The 16556-nt window shown below is 51.6% G+C and overlaps 1 long non-coding RNA gene across 1 annotated transcript; it reads right to left on the bottom strand.

Moving 5' to 3' along the window:
* Positions 1–626: 626 nt before the first annotated feature.
* LOC144331998 (uncharacterized) lies at positions 627–8116 on the bottom strand. The gene is made up of 3 exons (XR_013399656.1): positions 6154–8116; positions 1479–1577; positions 627–1291 (listed from the first exon to the last, which is right to left on the bottom strand). It is a non-coding gene; the product is annotated as an uncharacterized LOC144331998 (long non-coding RNA).
* Positions 8117–16556: the final 8440 nt, after the last annotated feature.

The following is a 16556-nucleotide window of genomic DNA, read 5'->3' as shown; positions in this document are numbered from 1 at the left end:
GACCGGGCGCAGTGGCTCACGCCTGTCATCCCAGCATTTTGGGAGGCCAAGGCAGGTGGATCACCTGAGGTCAGGAGTTTGAGACCAGCCTGGCCAACATGGTGAAACCCCATCTCTACTAAAAATACAAAAAAAAAAAAAAAAAAAAAATTAGCCAGGCGTGGTGGCAGGCGCCTGTAGTCCCAGCTACTTGGGAGGCTGAGGCAGGAGAATCTCCTGAACCCAGGAGATGGACGTTGCAGTGAGCCAAAATCGCACCACTACACTCTAACCTAGGCAGTAAGAGCAAGACTTCATCAAAAAAGAAAAGAACTCTTCCGGGCGCGGTGGCTCACACCTGTAATCCCAGCACTTTGGGAGGCTGAGGAGGGCAGATCACGAGGTCAGGAGATTGAGACCATCCTGGCTAACACGGTGAAACCTCGTCTCTACTAAAAATACACACACACACACACACACACACACACAAAATTAGCCGGGCGTGGTGGTGGGCGCCTGTAGTCCCAGCTACTTGGGAGGCTGAGGCAGGAGAATGGCGTGAACCCGGGAGGCGGAGCTTGCAGTGAGCCGAGATCGATCGCATCACTGCACTCCAGCCTGGGCAACAGAGAGAGACTCCGTCTCAACAAAAAAAAAAAAGAAAAAAAGAAAAAACAAGAAAAACAAAAACAAAAGAAAAGAACTCTTATTGCTGAGACATACTTCAGGGATTCCTGCTGTGTGCAAAGCAATATGCTCTCTGCTGTGCGTGTGGAGAGGTCTTTCCCCCTTTCCTTTGAGGGCTCAGAATCTAGTAACAGATAACAATAATTTCAATAAAAGGCCATACATGCAAATGTCTCATCCTTTCCAAGGGCTTCAAAGTCAGGAAGATCTGGGTTTGAGGCTGGGTCCACCACTCTGAGTCCTTGGGTTACTTGGCTCATTTAATCTCAGTTTCTTTACTTGTAAAATGGGCATAACAACAACTATGTCACAGGGTTATTTTAAGAGTTAAATGAGATAATATATGGGCCGGGCGCGAGAGTTCACGCCTGTAATCCCAGCACTTTGTGAGGCCGAGGCGGGCAGATCACGAGGTCAGGAGTTCGAGACCATCCTGGCTAACACGGTGAAACCCACGTCTCTACTAAAAATATAAAAAATTAGCCAGGCGTGGTGGCAGGTGCCTGTAGTCCCAGCTACTCGGGAGGCTGAGGCAGGAGAATGGTGTGAACCCAGGAGGCGGAGCTTGCAGTGAGCCGAGATCACGCCGCTGCACTCCAGCCTGGGCGACAGAGCGAGACTCCGTCTGGGGGAAAAAAAAAAAAAGAGTAAAATGGGCTGGTTGCAATGGTTCACACCTGTAATCCCAGCATTTTGGAAGGCCAAGGCAGGCAGATCACTTGAGGTCGGGAGGTTCAGACCAGCTTAGCCAACGCAGTGAAACTCAGTCTCTACCAAAAATACAAAAAGTAACCGGGCATGGTGGTGCACACCTGTAATCCCAGCCACTTGCGAGGCTGAGGCAGGAGAGTTGCTTGAACCCGGGAGGAAGAAGTTGCAGTGAGCTCTGGCCTGAGCAATAGAGTGAGACCCTGCCACAAGGAAAAAAGAAAAGACAATGTTTGTAAGACAATTACCATGGTGCTTGGCACATCATTAAGTGCAAAATAATTGTTAGTGGCAAATATTTATTGGCTACAGTGCAGCAGGCACTGTGCTAGGCCCTGGGATAGTGGAGATGAGGGACAGGACTCCTGGTAGGGAGCAACTCACCAGCAGGTAGGGAAAGAAGCAGGGAGCAACGACAGTACCCTGAGAGGGCCGTGATGGAGCCAGGTAGGAGAGGCATTGACACAGGGAGGGCAGCAGGCCCTGACTGCGGGGTCAAGCAGGCATGTGAAGTAGTGACCGCAGTGCTGGTTGAAGCAGGGCCAGTGGTGTTCCCCGGAGTTAAGCAGACAGAGCAGTGGGGAGGTGGGAGAAGCTCAGGTGCCAATGAGCCCGGCCCTCAGTGATTCTGCAGAACTGAATGCAGTCAAGCAAGGTGGAGTGTGCATGGGATGATGGTGAGAAATGAGCCTGAAGGTTGGTGTCAGAAAGAAGGGACATACACAAGAAATGTTTCCTTTTTGTTGGACACACTATTTCCCTTTTTGACCTAACCACCAGGCAGCTCGGAACCAAGTTTTAGGTTCAAATGTCGAAGCACTTCCTTGAATCCAGCTTTTCTGATGGAATTATTCTTTAGCCCCAGCTTTCTCTAGACCCTGGACCTCAACCTTTAATCTGGTTTTGGGGTTTCTGGCACTTGTGGCATTAATTATAAACGGACTTGAATCTTTCTGAATACACTGAACACACACGGTGTGTAAATAAATAAATGAACTATAAAATACAAACATGCACAATAAGAGTGAAGTCAGAGCCTTTAGAGTGTGCTACGTCAGGGCGGCAGAAGACTGTCTTGTTCCTGGCAGCATCCCTGGTGCCCGGCCAGCGCCTGGCACACCATAGGAGCGCAATCAACAGCGCGTGACACAGAATGACGGCAGAGAACATTTCACCTAAAAGAAACTCTCTCCACAGAACACATCAGGACGGGCCGGGTGCGGTGGCTCAAGCCTGTAATCCCAGCACTTTGGGAGGCTGAGATGGGTGGATCACGAGGAAAGGAGATCGAGACCATCCTGGCTAACCCGGTGAAACCCCGTCTCTACTAAAAAATACAAAAACCTAGCCGGGCGAGGTGGCGGGCGCCTGTAGTCCCAGCTACTCGGAAGGCTGAGGCAGGAGAATGGCATGAACCCGGGAGGCGGAGCTTGCAGTGAGCTGAGATCCGGCCACTGCACTCCAGCCTGGGCGAGAGAGCGAGACTCCGTCTCAAAAAAAAAAAAAAAAAAAAAAAAAGAACACATCAGGACGGACCCCTGGAACCACTGGCTGACTGTACCCCACATTCAGGTTCTTGATTGGACTTCTTCGTGTATCGTTCACTAATCCTTGTGGCTGAAAGTCTTTTTTTTTTTTTTTTGAGATGGAGTCTGGCTCTGTCGCCCAGGCTGGAGTGCAGTGGCCGGATCTCAGCTCACTGCAAGCTCCGCCTCCCGGGTTTACACCATTCTCCTGCCTCAGCCTCCGGAGTAGCTGGGACTACAGGCGCCCGCCACCTCGCCCGGCTAGTTTTTTGTATTTTTTAGTAGAGACGGGGTTTCACCGTGTTCGCCAGGATGGTCTCGATCTCCTGACCTCGTGATCCGCCCGTCTCGGCCTCCCAAAGTGCTGGGATTACAGGCTTGAGCCACTGCGCCCGGCCGGCTGAAAGTCTTGTTGCTCCAGTGGGATAGCAAAGGACGACACTTTGTCATACATGCCTGTGTTCGAGCTGCACCAGCACAGAGCTGGTCACAAAGTGGCCTCCCCAAATTTCTGTGGCTTTAGCCTAACAATTCCTTATAGTGCAATTCCTTATAGCTGAACAAAGACGAACGACCCTAACCCATTCAAGGTAGTCAGTGGACTACCTTCCACTCTGATCATGCATTTGGTTTTATTTTTTATTTTTTTAATTTATTTTTATTTTTGCTTTTTTTTTGAGACGGAGGCTCGCTCTGTCGCCCAGGCTGGAGTGCAGTGATGCGATCTCGGCTCATGCAAGCTCTGCCTCCCGGGTTCACGCCATTCTTCTGCCTCAGCCTCCCGAGTAGCTGAGACTACAGGCGCCCACCACCACGCCCGGCTAGTTTTTTGTACTTTTAGTAGAGACGGGGTTTCACCGTGTTAGCCAGGATGGTCTTGATCTCCTGACCTCGTGATCCGCCCACCTCGGCCTCCCAAAGTGATGGGATTACAGGCGTGAGCCACCGTGCCTGGCCATGCATTTGGTTTTATAGAGCACTGAGAGAGAGGAAGAAAGAACAGCCTCTTACTGGCCCGAGTTGAAGGTCTTTGAGCACATTTTTCTCAACAGCATAATCTGGCTCCCTGACACAAAGGGCAGGGGAGAGAGGGACAGCAGCTCCTAATTGAACAGAGATGGATGGTGGCCCAGCCTCCACGATCACTGCTGTGTCCACTGGGCAGACCAGCCATGTCTCCTGGCTCCTACCAAGAGTCAGCTCAGGCCAAAGACTAGGGGAGATGACACATGGGGTACTCACAGGAGAGCTGTGCTCAGGACTTCCTGCTGGCCCCAGAACCTTCCAGAATGGCCTCTCACACACTCCCCTCCCTCCCTCCTTCTCTCTCTCTCTCTCTGTCTCTTTCTCTCTCTCTCTCAGTGAAAGGACTGCCTTAGCAAGAGTATCAGGTTTCAGTTGTCTGTGTCCTGGGAAATTACAAGATCTTTCCCCTTTCTCTTTTTAGCTGGGATTACACATGCAGAGCCATTTGGCTCCCCTGTCCTGACCGGCTGCTGCCGGCTGGGGCTGGGGGATCGTGCCAGGCGGCCCAGCCAGAGGTGGGCAGGGTCACAGGGGTGAGCTGCCAGGCCTGCTCACCCCTCTTCTTGGTGTGATCCCCTCAAATCCAATCCCCAGGGACCTTCCCCAGGCATGTGGAGAGCACCAGCTGTCCCGGCCACATCAGGCATCTGGCCACCAGGTCTCCTTCCACTCCAGGAGCAACCACCGCCAGAGGGAAAAACGGAAACACCAGGTTATTTGTGATCTGACTACTCACTCTTCGTTGAGAGAGAGAAGCAGGAGGCCAGGGGAATAGATGGGACTGTGGGAACAGCAGAGGGCAGAGGGTGAAGGGTGGCGATCAGAAAGAAAGACAGAATCCCCACATTCCCTGCCCCTCTGGGCTCCGGCCATGGAGGAAGTGGGGCTCAGAGGACATTGCACCAGACAGGTCTTGTTTAGAAAATTGGAAAAGAACAAATATTGATTGCAGGGGTGCAGGAGAATGAGCCCTTCCATCATCAACTATATGTATTCAGCCAGGCGAAGTGGCTCACGCTTGTAATCCCAGCACTCTGGGAAGCTGAGGTAGGAGGGATCACTTGGGCCTGGGAGTTTGAGACCAGCCTGGGCAACATGGCAAAACCCAGTCTCTACAAAACATTTCAAAAATATTTTTGTGGTGACGTGTCTGTGGTCCCAGCCACTCGGGAGGCTGAGGTGGGAGGATTGCTTGGGCTGAGGAGGTCGAACCGTGTTCACACCACGGCATTCCAGCCTGGATGACAGAATGAGGCCCTGTTTCTAATAATAAGAGTAATAATAATCATAAAATACATACACACTAGCTACGATTCTGCTTTACGGGATAACTGGGGCAAAAATATTCCCGGGTGAAACTGGCTAACCTAATTTGAAAGGTCTGGGAAACATGGCCCAATTTCAGCCTCGCTCGCCACTCACAGGCCAAGCGGAGGTTGCGCTTCACAACATACTGGACACTAGACATCACCAACGCCTTCACTCTACAAATGGGAAAACCACGGCTGAGAGGTCACCTGGTCTCCCCAGTTCACCCAGAGACTTGGGGATGGGCCGAGCTCCAGAGCCCAGACCTTGCCCTGCTCCACCCCACACAGCACGAAGTTCCCTGGCCAACTAAGGAAAGAGTGCAAGGTGACCGGAAGAAAACAAAGCAAACAAAACTGACGCAAAAAACAAACAAACAAACTGAGTGCAAAAGAAGGAGAATTTGGGGGCCGAGGCTGTGGCTGCAGAGTGGGAGTGGCGATAATCAACGCTGGGCTCCAGAGTGTCTCCGGAAGGGCGGGCCCTGGTGTCCCGAGCACCTGGTGCCCACCTTCCCCTTTCCCCCAGGGCCCCAGTCTGAGAGCTCTTCTACCCACTCCTGGCTGCTGGGGCGCCTGATATTTTCCAAAACACAATTTTCACACCCTTAAAAGTGGGCCGGGGAGGAGTCAGGATCAGAGCCTCTAGCTCAGATTTCCTTCCCTGAGAGGATACGGTCTTAGAAACTGCATGCTGTGCCGAGTTCCGTCATTCAGAAGAAACAGAAAACCCAAGCCCTGGGGAGTCACATGGCCACCACGGACATCCCGGCCTCAGTCTAACCTAAGGGCATTAGCCCGGGTGGCCTGTAGCTGCTCTGCAGCTCTAATCAGTCCTACAGACGCACGGCACCCCCAACCTGTCACCTTTAGGACCTTCCAGTCAGGTCCCCTTAAGACGCAGTGTTCCCTGTGCTCACCTTTGGGGCTTACTCTCGTGCTAAGGAAACAGCATGCAACTTCCCAGGGTTATGAGAAATAACTTTCCTAGGAATGTCACCAGCTGCAGACGCCCCTGTCATAAACTGTCCCAGCTCTAAGCCGCCTAGGGCTTTTATCCCCTCCTCTTAGCTACTCATTACCCAGCTTAATTAGGCCAGGAAATGCTGGCGCTGAGGACACTCTCGGCAGGAGGCAGGGCTGGAGGAGAGATTCTCAGCAGCGCCACTTCCTGAGGCTTGATCTGGGGGCTGGGGAAGGCCGTGGAGGAGGACGGCTGGGGATGGCAGGCTGCGTCCTCCAGTGAACAGCTGCTGGGAACGAAGCAGGGATGCACGCATTTGCTCCCCAGGCCCTCCAGGGAGCTGAGGGTTGCACTTGTTTACAGTAACAGCACCGGATCTGAAGGCCTGGAAGGCTCTGCCTGCCCCCACCCCAACCCTCCCATCTCAATTAACCAGTTTCACCACCCCGCCCCCACTCTTTCCTCGGGAAGAGGTTGCAACCTCAGTTACCACTCACAATATTTCAGCCCCAACCCTGACATAATCACAGTCAAAGACCCAGCCTGAGATGCCTTCCATTTTCAGCCAGCCCCTGACCTTCACCCCGAACCACCTTGGTCATGCACAACCTCCTGGTCCTTCACTAGGTGGAACACAGGAATGGGGTTGCCTGCTGTAAAGCTGCATGTGCTTCACCCAGTTTTGGAGCTTTCTGCTACGGTGGTGTTGGAGCGGGAGTAGCAATGTTGGAGGGTTTATAGAATGGGGTTTATATCAGACAGATGGGAGTCTAGACTCTAGCTCTGCCCCCGGTCATTCTGTGACCTTGAATATGCTATTTCATTTTTCTGCACCTCAGTTTCTTTAGCTGCAAAAATGGGGGGCGGTAATATCGGCTTTTTGGGAGGTTGAGATGATCTTATATCCTTATAGTAGACACAGGCAAACGTTCAGTAAGAAGTGGCCGGTATCTCCAATGTGGGGCACTAGTTCAGAGGCCTACAGTTATCAACTTTTCTTTGCTGGGAGGTATAGAAAGGGGAAACTGGTATTAATGAGATCCCGCTGTCTGTTGAAGGTATTCATACTTACATGATTTTCCTTTCATTTCCCAATTATCTGTGGAGGCTTTGAGATTTAAATGAGTAAACTGAGGCTCAGAGAGGGTAGGAAGGTGGGTCATGCCTCGTGAGTGGCAGAGCAGATCATACAACAGGGCTATGGCAGACGCCCAGGGCTGCGGAGTCTGGGACTGCTTCATGGCTGTGTCAGAAATGTCAGAATAACACCAGCCTAGGCCAGGCGCAGTGGCTCACACCTGTGGAGGCCGAGGCGGGCTGATCACTTGAGGTCAGGAGTTTGAAACCAGCCTGGCCAATATGGTGAAACCCTGTCTCTACTACAGATTCAAAAATTACCCAGTTGTATTGTTGGGCGCCTGTAGTCCCAGCTACTCAGGAGCCTGAGGCACAAGAATCCCTTGGACCTGGAAGACAGAGGCTGCAGCGAGCTGAGATCAAACCATTGCACTCCAGCCTGGGCGTCAGAGCGTCAGAGCCAGACTTATCTCAAACAAACAAACGAACAAACAAACAAAAGAATCACACCAGCCTAGAGCGAGCAGGGCGACTAGAATCTCAGCAGCCACAGCGCTGGGTGGATCATCGCCCTGGAGAGGGGATTGTGAGGGCTTAGAGTCACAGTGTCATCCAAGAAGGACTTGTCAGCCCCTGCAGAGGCTCTCTCACCTGCGGAATACGTGCCCTCTGTGCTTTAAGTCCTGGAGCGATTTGGTTCAGCCTCCTCCGGTGTGTGGTTTTGTGCTGGGCTTTTCCATTGTGTCCACGTTTTCTCAGAAAATGCAAGTTTCTTGAGAAGTGACCTCATTTCCCTCACCTGCAGCAAGACAAAGGTGATTCTTGGCCCTCGGATATCCGATAGTGCTGTGATTTTAAATTTTCTATGTAACTTTGAAAAGTGCCCTCCCATTCCACCAAACAAACAAACAAGCCCCAGGGCAGGGGTGGAAGGATTGGGGCGTAAGGGGAACCTCCAATTCCATCCAGAAGAGGGCACTAGTCCGTCTACTCAGGCCCTCCCCACATCGAGGTGCTCCCAGGTGCACAAGAAAATCTCTTGATCCACCCAAAGAATCCCAAACTACTGACCATTGGTTTCCAAGGTCCATGAGTCGCGACACTCTTAGACTTACTTAGCCAGTAAGATGCTTCTCATTTGAAAAACATAAAATCAAGAAAGCCCCTGGCTGAGCAGCCGGAGGCATAAGAAACCTTGGAATCCTAAACCACTGGGGTCTCTGGCTTTGTCAGTCTCTGCTTGGGATCCGAGATAAGTGAAGTCAGGGGTAAAGAAAATAAATCAGCAGCTTCCCAGGGTGCTGGAAAGGCTGTCAGGCAGAACTTCCTTCCGTGTGGCTCCAGGGAGCAGAACTTGGGTAAAGCTTCAGAAAGGCCGCCGTGGATTTCACAGGCAGCTCTTCCTGAGCCCTGGGGCTGTCAGAACTCTGTCTTGCTAAGGAAGGAAGGCCAGGCAGTGCAGGTGCAGGTAGGGGTTCTGGGGAGGTGGGTGCTGGGGGGCTGTACACCGAGGAAGATGTGGGGCCTTCAGGATCACACTTCCCACCCCCAGAATTCTACAGACGAAGATGCTGTGATGTATAACTGGGAAGGGTGAAGGTGGGGGGACAGCCACTGAAACGGAGCCAGGACAGTGAGCTCTAACCCAAGGGTTTTCCTCTCAACACCGTCTGGGGCATGCTTTTAGACCATCTCCCCTCTCCATTCACTCTACACCCTCCTTTCCACCCACTGGGAGGCTTCGTCTTCCTCGGTCGACTCCCACACAGAGGCAGAAGAGGGAGAAGCCGCCTCCACCCCGAGGAGCTTGGGGGCAAACATCTGCTCCCTGCCATTGTTTCCCCTTATTTAGTGGGTGGGAGGGATCACACACCCAGGCGACAGTTTGGTGAACCCTCCTCCAGGGTAACTGGGGAAAGCTGAAAATGCCTTTTGGCCTGCGAGGGGTTTTCAGAGTGTCACTCCCATGCTGCGTGGGTGGGGTGGAGAGGTGACATTCACCCTCCTTGGCAGCACCCCTTGTGTCGCTCCTGTGTTCTCCGGCTGCGGAGCCCTGCGAGGCTGTGGTGACGGATACAGTCACTTGTGCCTCTCCCTCCCCTCGGGACCCCCCCCACCCTGTGCCACTTCTACCCACCCAGTCTTGCAGGAGAGCACCTGGAGTCTTGGGTGTGGGCGGGTGTTTATCTCATCAGACAACTAAAGTTGTGCCGGGGCTGGGCTGCGGGTTCACGCATTCACCTGCTGATCTGCTTAGGAAACACAGGGCAGGGTTTTGTTCCAGTGCCTTCCTGGCAGCTGCACCCACTTAACACCAAGTTCCAAATGCCAGGTCTGAGACAGAGGGGATCGCCGTGGAGACCGCACTCGCTTCAGCAGTTACCAGCTCTGGTCATATCTGTTGAGCAACCGCTCCGTGGCGGGGCTGGGGATGCCACCCGGGAACAAACTGGCCGGTGCAGGTCCCTGCTCGGACCTGGGGTGCTTGCAGTCACAGTCTGGGGAGGGGCTGCAAACCCACACAGACAGCATGACAGACGGTGCACCAGGAGTAGACGGTCCGGCTTCCACGAGCATGCGCCACAGCGGGAGCAAAGTAAATGAGATTGGAGGGGTCAGGAGGAAATGACATTGAAGTTGAGAGGAAGAGAATTTAACTAGGACTAGACTGTCTTCCGGCGGTGATCAAAGTAAAGGCGCTAAGATGACAGGACCCACTATGCTTCTGAAGAAGCCAGGCGGGTGCTGACTTACAGTTCTTATTTCTGGTCTTTCTCATGACTTACCTGTGGCCTGACCCGCAGCCCTTCATTTCTCCCTGGACGACGTGGCCATCCAGAGAAGAGGAGGCTGGGCATCCACAGTGCTGCCAGCCCCTGCATTGTTGTTACCGATTACAACGTGTTATTTTCAGCTTCTACCCTCTCCACGAAAAAAAGAGCCTTCTGGGAGAGGACACCTGCCCAGACATAGCCCGGACTCCGCAGGGGTTCCCACAAGCACATCCAGGCTCTGTCATTCCCTCCTTGTAGATGATCTGGCAAATTTGGAGTTTGACTCCTAATTCTGCTGCCTCAGTCCCTGCCCCTCCCCCACATTACCACTGTGGACGGTCACATATGCGCGTCCCCTGCTCAACTCAGACACGCGTGCATGTCAAGGGGAATCATACATTTCTTCTAGAACTTCTTCTTTTTTTTTTTTTTTAAGACAGAGTCTCTCGGCCAGGCGCGGTGGCTCAAGCCTGTAATCCCAGCACTTTGGGAGGCCGAGGTGGGCAGATCACGAGGTCAGGAGATCGAGACCATCCTGGCTAACATGGTGAAACCCCATCTCTACTAAAAAAATACAAAAAACCAGCCGGGCGAGGTGGCGGGCGTCTGTAGTCCCAGCTACTCGGGAGGCTGAGGCAGGAGAATGGCATGAACCCGAGAGATCCGGCCACTGCACTCCAGCCTGGGCGACAGAGCGAGACTCCGTCTCAGAAAAAAAAAAAAAAAGACAGAGTCTCTCTCTGTTGCCAGTGCAGTGGTGTGATCTTGGCTCACTGCAGCCTCTGCCTCCTGGGTTCAAGCAATTCTCTTCCTCAGCCTGCCGAGTAGCTGGGATTACAGGCGCCCGCCACCATGCCCAGCTAATTTTTGTATTTTTTGTAGGAACAGGATTTCACCATCTTGGCCAGGCTGGTCTTGAACTCCTGACCTCGTGATCCACTCACCTCAGCCTCCCAAAGTGCTAGGATTACAGGCATGAGCCACTGTACACGGCCTAGAATTTCTTTTAACTGAATAATTTATCTTCCATTAGTATATGTGCTTCTCTCTTTGTTTTTATTTTATTTTTATTATTTTTTATTATTTTTATTAATTAATTTATTTTCGATACGGAGTTTTGCTCTTGTTGCCCAAGCTGGAGCGCCATGGCATGATCTCAGCTCACTGCAACCTCTGCCTGTCGCATTCAAACTATTCTCCTGCCTTAGCCTCCAGAGCAGCTGGGATTACAGGCATGTGCCACCATGTCCGGCTAATTTTGTAGTTTTAGTAGAGACGGGGTTTCTCCATGTTGGACAGGCTGGTCTCGAACTCTCAATCTCAGGTGATCCGTCTGCCTCTGCCTCCCAAAGTGCTGGGTTACAGGCATGGACCATCGTGCCTGGCCTCTCTCTTTGTTTTTAACTCCTTCATGGTTTTACTTAGTCTGGATGTCACAATTCATTTATTTGTTTATGTTTTTAGAGTCAGGGTCTTGCTCTGTTGTCCAAGCTGGAGTGCAGTGGTGTTATCATGGCTCACTGCAGCCTTGACCTCCCAGGCTCAAGAAATCCTCCTGCCTCAGCCTCCTAAGTGGCTGGGACTACAGGCATGCACCACCATGGTACCAAATTTTACGTTTTTGGTAGAGATGGGGCCTTGTTGCTTTGCCCAGGCTGGTCTCAAACCCTCAGGCTCTAGCTATTCTCCGACCTTGACCTCCCAAAGTTGCAATTACAGTTCTTATCCACCAAGATGTGATGATTTATTTAATGAATTCCTTATTGATTGATTTTTTTTTTGATTGATATTTTGGGTCCTCCTCACCTTTTTTTTTTTTTTTGAGACGGAGTCTCGCTCTGTCGCCCAGGCTGGAGTGCAGTGGCCCGATCTCAGCTCACTGCAAGCTCCGCCTCCCGGGTTTATGCCATCCTCCTGCCTCAGCCTCCCAGGTAGCTGGGACTACAGACGCCCGCCACCTTGCCCGGCTAGTTTTTTGTATTTTTTTGTTTTAGTAGAGACGGGGTTTCACCATGTTAGCCAGGATGGTCTCGATCTCCTGACCTCGTGATCCACCTGCCTCGGCCTCCCAAAGTGCTGGGATTACAGGCTTGAGCCACTGCGCCTGACCCCTCCTCACCTTTTATTTATTTCTCTTTGTGTGTGTGTGTGCTATTTTACCTTGGGTGACTTTTTAATAAGGTGAACTTAAGGTGGGCTGGATTTCAGATTTTTTTTTTTTTTTTGGAAAACTTTCAACAGATAAAGATGAGGAACCCGCCACTGATAATGTTGAATTTGTTTTTGTTTTTCTTTTTTTTTTTTTTTTTTTTTTTGAGACGGAGTCTCGCTCTGTAGCCCAGGCTGGAGTGCAGTGGCCGGATCTCAGCTCACTGCAAGCTCCGCCTCCCAGGTTCACGCCATTCTCCAGTCTCAGCCTCCGGAGTAGCTGGGACTACAGGCGCCCGCCACCTCGCCCGGCTAGTTTTTTGTATTTCTTAGCAGAGACGGGGTTTCACCATGTTAGCCAGGATGGTCTCGATCTCCTGACCTCGTGATCCGCCCACCTCGGCCTCCCAAAGTGCTGGGATTACAGGCTTGAGCCACCGCACCCGGCCTTGTTTTTGTTTTTCTTGTAATAAGTCCTATTTGGAAACTTGGCCCATTTGCCACTGGGCCAGCGCCCTCCTGCTAGGATGACCTTACCCCCCTGGGCCAGCCCTGCTTCCCCAGTCACCACCCCCTGGTGCAGTGGTGATGAGACACCTCCCTCTGCTTCCTCTGAGCCCTCCTTCGACACTGATAGGCCGGGCTCACCCTTGCAGGGCTGGAAATCGCCAAGCTTGCCTCCCTCCCTCTGGGGATAAGCACTCTCCACCCCTCCCCCTCTTCATTTTCTCTGGAGCTCTTGGAACAAACAACTGTCTAGGATGGAGCTACCTCCTAAGGGAGGCCCCGCCGGCCTCTTCCCTGGCATCTGTGACCACCTGCGCCTGCCACAGCTTCTCTGGTCCAGCCTGACCTGATGCGTCTATTTGTACTTCCTCATTGTCTTCTTTGAACCTTGATTTTTGAGGAAGTTTCCAATCCCACCCCCAGCCAGAGTCCCTCCTGTTCTCGCTCTCTCCTGACGTTTCTCCCCAGCTCAGGGCCTTTTGTTTTCCACCCCAACCCTCCCTGCAGGTTTGTCCCCCTTTGCCAGGAGCTCTCCAGCCCAGCGGCCTCTCCTCTTACTAATCTCCTTTCCAAACGCTGTCTTCTGTAGCCAGGTCTACCCAACAGAAAATGAAGAAGGTTGGCAATTATCTAATGAGTTCACACAATGTAGACAGCCAATTAAAATATCCTTGACACAGCCAATCCCCTCCGCTTTGTTGAAAGCTGAACTCCAATGAGGCCTGTCCCTGACAAAATCTGTCACACCATCTAGATGATTGGGGTGACAAGAACCGATGTTTATCTAACTAGCAAGTGAGAATTTCAGCCTTGCATAGTTCTGGCTACCATCTCTCCAAATAAAGGATAGTCAAATGTACCCACAAACAAATTAACAAAAGAGAAAACACACACCACAAAAACTACTTTCTTAGAGTTGGTGTCTAATTGTGAACTGAAATCCACCCTCAAAATAGGGATTTCTGTGGAAGGTACTGTTTTTGTGGTAACTCGAATCCCATTGTTCTATCTGTAGGTGCACCCTGGTGCAAAACACTGCACAATGGACTGCTGTAGCTTTCGCATCTCCAGGGACCTTGATGTCCCTCCCTCTTGCCTTGTTGAAAAATTCAAACTAGAAAAATCCTATGAAATAAAATGCAATTAATAAGCACTCTTTAGGTGTTTAGGACTGGTTAAAGACAGAAGCTAGGGCTGGGCACGATGGCTCACGCCTGTAATCCCAGCACTTTGGGAGGCCGAGGCAGGCAGATCACCTGAAGTCAGGAGTTTGAGACCAGCCTGATCAACATGGAGAAACCCTGTCTCTACTAAAAGTAGAAAATTAGCTGGGTGTGGTGGTGCATGCCTGTAATCCCAGATACTCGGGAGGCTAAGGCAGGAGTATCGCTTGAACCTGGGAGGCAGAGGTTGCAGTGAGCCGAGATTGCACCATTGCACTCCAGCCTGGTAAACAAGAGCAAAACTCTGTCTCAAAAAAAAAAAAAGATAGCCGGGCGTGGTGGCAGGCGCCTGTAGTCCCAGCTACTTGGGAGGCTGAGGCAGGAGAATGGCGTGAACCCGGGAGGTGGAGCTTGCAGTGAGCCGAGGTTGCGCCACTGCACTCCAGCCTGGGTGACAGTGCGAGACTCCGTCTCAAAAAAAAAAAAAAGACAGAAGTTACTTCTCTGACCACACAGTTATCTTCTATTTGACAATTTGAGTCAGAACATTTAATATTCCACTTCAATTATTTACACAACACTTAAATTACTTTAGTTATTTTCTTTTCTTTTTTTTTTTTTTTTTTTTGAGACAGTCTTGCTCTGTCGCCCAGGCCGGAGTGCGGTGGCGCGATCTTCGTTCACTGCAAGCTCTGCCTCTCGGGTTCACAGCAGTCTCCTGCCTTCAGCCTCCCAAGTAGCTGGGACTACAGGCGCCCGCCACCAAGCGCAGCTAATTTTTTCTATTCTTCATAGAAACGGGGTTTCACCGTGTTGGCCAGGATGGTCTCAATCTTCTGACTTCGTGATCCGCCCACCTCGGCCTCCCAAAGTGCTGGGATTACAGGAATAAGCCACTGTGCCTGACCTCATTATTATTATTATTTCCTTTAAAAAAAATTTTTTTTAATTGTTGAGATAGAGTATTGCCCAGGCTGGAGTGCAGTGGCACAACCTCAGCTCACTGCAACCTTCATCTCCGAGGTTCAAGTGATTCTTCTGCCTCAGCCTACCAAGTAGCTGGAATTACAGGCATGTGCCACCACACCAAGCTAATTTTTGTATTTTTAATAGAGACGGGGTTTCAACATGTTGGCCAGACTAGACTAGTCTCAAACTCCTGCCTCAAGTGATCCATCTGCCTTGGTCTCTCAAAGTGTTGGGATTACAGGCGTGAGCCACCGCACCAGCTTTTGTTTTGTTTGTTTTGTTTTGTTTTGTTTTGTTTTGTTTGAGATGGAGTCTAGCTCTCTCACCCAGGCTGGAGTGCAGTGGCACCATCTCGGCTCACTGCAACCTCCACCTCCGGGCTCAAGCCATTCTCCCGCCCCAGCCTCCTGAGTAGCTGGGATTACAGGCAACCACCACCATGCCCAATTAATTTTTGCATTTTTAGTAGAGACAGGGTTTCAGTATGTTGGCCAGGATGGTCTCCATTTCTTGACCTCGTGATCCACCTGCCTCAGCCTCCCAAAGTGCTGGGATTACAGGCGTGAGCCACTCTGCCTGACCTTTCTTTCTTTTCTTTCTGACGGAGTCTCGCTCTGTCGCCCAGGCTGGAGTGCAATGGCCTATCTCAGCTCACTGTAACTGCCGCCCCCCGGGTTAAAGCGCTTCTCCACCTCAGCCTCCCAAGTAGCTCGGGTTACAGGCACCTGCCACCATGCCCAGCTAACTTTTTGTGTGTGTTTATTTATGTAGCAACGGGATTTCACCATGTTGGCCAGGCTGGTCTCAAGCTCCTGACGGCAGGTGATCCGCCTGCCTCGGCCCCCCAAAGTGCTGGGACTACAGGCCTCAGCCACCGCACCCGGGCTTATTTTGTCTTGTTTTAGAAAATAAACCAATAGGCTGGGTGCGGTGGCTCACGCCTGTAATCCCAGCACTTTGGGAGGCCGAGGCTGGTGGATCACGAGGTCAGGAGCGCGAGACCAGCCTGACCAACATGGTGAAACCCCGTATCTGCTAAAACTACAAAAATTAGCCGGGCATGGTGATGCATGTCTGTAATCCCAGCTACTCAGGAGGCTGAGGAAGGAGAATTGCTTGAACCTGGGAGGCAGAGGTTGCAGTGAGCCTGGGTGACAGAGTGAGACTCCGTCTAAAAGAAAGAAAGAAAGAGAGAGAGAGAGAGAGAGAGAGAAAGGAGGGAGGGAGGGAAGAAAGAGAAAGAAGATAAACCAATACAATAGCTGGGCGCAGTGGCTCACGCCTGTAATTCTAGCACTTTGGGAGGCCGAGATGGGTGGATCACTTGAGGTCAGGAGTTCGAGACCTGCCTGACCAAATTGGTGAAACCTGGTCTCTACTAAAAACACAAAAACTGGCTGGGCATGGTGGCACGCATATGCAGTCCTAGATACTCTGGAGGCTGAGACAGGAGAATCACCTGAACCCCGGAGGAGGAGATTGCAGTGAGCCGAGACATGCAACTGCACTCCAGCCTGGGCGACAGAGTGAGACTCCGTCTCAAAAAAAAAAAAAAAAAAAAAAAGAAAGAAAAAGGGGAGGGGAGGGGAGAAAAGAAGAGAAGAGAAAAGAAAAGAAACCAGCAGACTACCAGGCACAGCAGTACATGCCTCTAACCCCAACACTTTGGGAGGCTGAGGTGGGCAGATCACAAGGTCAGGAGTTCAAGACCAGCCTGGCCA

This window comes from Macaca mulatta, chromosome 10 (assembly GCF_049350105.2).
Source record: "Macaca mulatta isolate MMU2019108-1 chromosome 10, T2T-MMU8v2.0, whole genome shotgun sequence".
In the NCBI taxonomy this organism is placed as follows: domain Eukaryota; kingdom Metazoa; phylum Chordata; class Mammalia; order Primates; family Cercopithecidae; genus Macaca; species Macaca mulatta.
This window is presented reverse-complemented; position numbering and strand designations above follow the sequence as displayed.